Raw genomic sequence first — 4,399 nt, 5'->3', positions numbered from 1 at the left:
CTGAAGGTGAAAAGGTGAGTTTACAGAATAAATGTTCTACCTTGAGATTTTCCCCGTGAAAGGCCTAAAATAGCATGAGTGTTAACACAAACACGCTGTGGCCTGTGCATTGGCAATTTCAGTGGCCATCCTGGCTCTGGGATGTTCTTTCATTCCCACATGGAGAAGTGGTGGGTTTTTTTTCTGTTCTGTAACACAGTTCTCAAATATTCCAGCAGAAAGCAATGTAATTTTAGCTTCCAATCTAAATTTTAGTTTGGAGATGGCCACTGATGGCAAGATATGGGTCATGGATTATAGCCTGGGCTTGGGATCTATGTTAACTTCCCATGAATTCCAGGTAAATTTTGCTGTTGACTCTAATGGGAGCAGAGGCTGTCACTCTTATTAGAGTTATGCATTTTTCTTTTCACTCCAGTCAAAATAGAAAAGTATACTCTATAAATCCTCAGGCTCTTTTCTCTATCATACTGGATCTTGCAGATGACAGGGGACAGGCTGCATCCATGGGATGTTTGTGCATTTCTCTGTTGTTGGATCAGCATAGCAAACACAGTCCCCTTGACTGACCCATCTGAATAACTGTAGCAATGTAACCTTCTGCTTTTTCCAAAAAGCAATAATAATACAAATCCAAAATGGATTAATGTTTCAGAATTCTGAAACTTTTGCTTTGCAAGGGGCAATGTTTTTGGAAGATTAGAAAAAAAAAAATCACAAGTCACATATAATGAACATAAGGAGAAAGTTGGGGTTTTTCTGCCCTCATTCTCAGAGTCTTTTTGTCAAATACAGGACTAAAAACACTGATGATATATTTATGGCTAACATTCAATATATTTTCCCAGTTATAATCTTTCAAAGGAGCCTCTACACTGAACAATATACTTACTTTATAGTTCTGAAACATTTAGGGCTACCTAACTTAGAACACATGCCAATTCAGAGGGTTAAAAGAGGCTAGTTTTGGTTTGGGATTTTTGGGGGTTTTTTTTAAGGGAAAAAAAAGCACAAAGCTATTTCTTATCTATCCACCTCCTTCTATATGTAAGAAAAAAAAAAATTGCAGCCCATTTTACAAATGGATTCTGTGGCTACTCTAATTTGAAACCAACCATGATGCCTCTGGATAAAAGAGACAGCCCTCCAGGATAGGGTGAGAAGCCAGCTGTTTTAGAAATTATTTGGAAGAAAATATGAACCATCTCATATATATTAAAGTCACATTGCCTTACTTCACCATTTCCTAATTATACACTGAAACAAAGCCAGTTTGGAAATGTTGAGTTCTTTCTTTTGAATAACCTAAACCCTAAGTCACATGAATAGAGGAAACGCTGAGAGGGCTGAGATAAGTCACATGCCTGTGTTTAGTACAATAACTTGCAAGTAAAAACATACATTTGCTTTCGGCTGACTTCAAGTATGCCTATAAAAACAGCTAAAATTTTTCAAAGTTGTCTCCCAGTAACACAGTTCCTCCTGCTTTACTGTAAAAATCAGGCGCGGAGGTACACACAGCACTAGGCAGATAAGGGCAGTGCTGGTGAGGGCAGCGTGGGTGACGGAGCGTATGCATATGCGGGTGTTAATATGAAAAGTGTCCCCGTTCGAGGGTTGCAAATGAATACAGCAACCCATAGGCCTGTTCATGGTTCCTCCTGTGATGCACAGAACCTCACCAACTGGAAAACAGATAGAAAAGTACAGCGAAATTATCTCCTTTTACAATACCCCTAATACCATATCACGTCTGCCCATTTGTCATCCTGTGGGCATAGGGTTGTTGGTGGTTAGGGGACACGTTAATGCCTCCAGAGACAGCAGAGGCAGAACTTCCCTGGAAGCATAACCAAGCTCATAGCCATTTACAAAGCACATATGCAAAGGATTATGCTGCTAACCCCCAGGTGCTCCCTGCAGGAAACCACCACCCACGGAGAATTTTAAAATAGATACTTAAGAGCAAACTTTTGCACCCCTCCTCTTCCAAGAAGGAAATAAAGGAACAAAAAGCCTAATGGTTCTTAATGTGTAAGATAAAAGCTATTATTTTCAGAAGTTAATTCTTACTTCAGCTGATTGGTTTTGTCCACTCCCTAAGTTTTTACACAAAGTGCCGAATCCTATCAAGAAAACCATGGAAAAAAAATGGTGTTTGTATTAGAGGACTGTCTAAAAAGAGGACAAAAAAGGTAATTGCTTTAATCTGTGGTTAGTTCCTAACATCTTAGGGATATTTCTATATTGCTTATTAGAAAGGACTGTAATACATGTATTTGTCCAGAAACATGCAAATGTATTATGCCTTTCCATTAATGCTTCTATAAATTCACGATTCTATGATTGAGAAGAGAGGTTGGAAACAACATTTCAATAAACATAACTTGAAAAAATTAAGACTGCAAAACCTACAAAACAGAATAGTTCTTGAAAATCAATTCTCATAAACATTGCCGTATATTTTATTTTTTTAAAGTAGGTAATATTAACATTTCATTAAACATGTTCACTCTATTTTTTCAGCAGTTTTTCAGTGGAAGACAGTATTAAATTATTTAATTGGTAAAGCCAAAGTAAATATTTGACAAGTTTGACATTTTGGAGCCTGGTTTATTTATAGATGTCTATAATATTTTGAACATTAGGCTTGAGGAAAAAATAAGATCAGAATGTTCTAATCATTTAATGTACTGAAACATTTACAATTCTAAAACAAATCTGCAAAGTTGCTAGGAACAGCAAAAGGGGAAAGTTAATTAGCTATCAGCACGACAGAAGATGCTGTCTGAACTGAGGACATGGAATGATTCATTAGTTGTCTAAATGAATGATTTAAAGTCAAGCCTGTGTGCATTACTAATTTAGCACTGTGATTTACTACAGTTTGGAACGACAGAAGGATTGAGTGCACATCCATTTAACAGAAGCACTACAAGGAAATTGTCAAAAACATGTGCTACTTCCTTTTTTTGTTTTTGTGTCACTATCAAGTTAAAAATCGCATTTCTGTCTGTAAATATTTAGGAACGTGTTAAAAATACCATCTTGAGAATGACCTGATCTCTCCACAAATTCATGTACAATGTTGCCTGTTATTAAATTTATTCTACTTTGCTCTACAGAAAAAGCAAATAATACAAACACCTAAAGCTTGTATTATTGATAATGCTTGTGCATACTTAGATAAAACTTCACTGTGTAAGCTGTAGGGAGTAAAGCTGTAGTTTTGGCAACTGCCAAATCATTTTACCGCATGAATAGTTCTATTAGAATGTACCTGATTTCACACATACAATTTTTCCTTAAATTAGGCCTACTTGAACCAGGCGTATGTACTTTTTGTTACTTGATAGAAATCAGTAGAGGTGTAGTTACAGGCTCTGGGATGATACGTACAATACATGTAAAATTAGGTTAAGAGTTAGTAAGAAGGACATAGAGGACAAAACTGAAAACTTCATGAAAACACTGGATAATACTGTGTTCTGTTTCTGTCTTTTCTTCCATTCAAACCAAAATAGAATAGAATTGCAAAAGGTACAACGTGGATGACAAGATATGGAACATGTTTTCTACTAAGAATAAACTACGATTCTTTTTAGCCTGGACTGAAGAGGATACGCTAGAAGTCAATAAAATCATGAGAGGCATGGAGAAAGTGACCAAGGGATGATTATTCAGTCTTTTGTAATACAAGATGTAGCTGGTATCACATGAGCTTAGCAAGGGACAGGCTGGAAACAAACAAAAGGAGTGCAGAAGCATTCCATTGCACAATAGGTAGTTGAATTATGGGGCATACTGCCAAAAGTGCACAATTTCAAAAAGTAACAGGGCAAAGTGACAAATGAAAAAATTAGGGATACTAAAAATAATGATGATCCCTCTGGCTATAGAAATGAAGCCATAATTGCAAGAAAAAAGGGTATGAAGAGTGGAGGTATGGCTTTATAATAATCTTGCCCAGGCTCTTAACTGGCCCAGACAGAACTTCTGGTGTGAGCCAGTACAGCTGGTCTATGTTATTTGGTTGGCACTTCGATAGTTCATGATACCTGTCATGACATGATGGTGTGAGGAAGCGAACAGCAGCATAAGTTGCCTCGTTATGACTTTCGAACCAGAAAGGTTGTATCGTAAAGATTTACACCGATCAAGACTTTTTTCTTTTCTTTTCTTTTTTAGCAAAGGTAAGAAAAATAATCATCTCCTGTTTGAGCCGTGAAAGCTCGGTTGCTGAACAGTCACGTACCGAGACTGGGACGGGGGCAGGGGCTGGCGGGTCATTCGCAGAAGCACAGGGGGTCCGGCCGCTGGGGCTGGGGCTCCGCTCCACGTTGGAGGGAGCCCGGGTCCGCCCGGTTCCCCCCAGCTTCGGTACTGCCGCCCCGAGGGC

This window comes from Eurypyga helias, unplaced genomic scaffold (genome assembly GCF_000690775.1).
Source record: "Eurypyga helias isolate BGI_N326 unplaced genomic scaffold, ASM69077v1 scaffold16067, whole genome shotgun sequence".
NCBI classification, from domain to species: Eukaryota; Metazoa; Chordata; class Aves; order Eurypygiformes; family Eurypygidae; genus Eurypyga; species Eurypyga helias.
Note: the sequence above shows the minus strand (reverse complement) of the source record.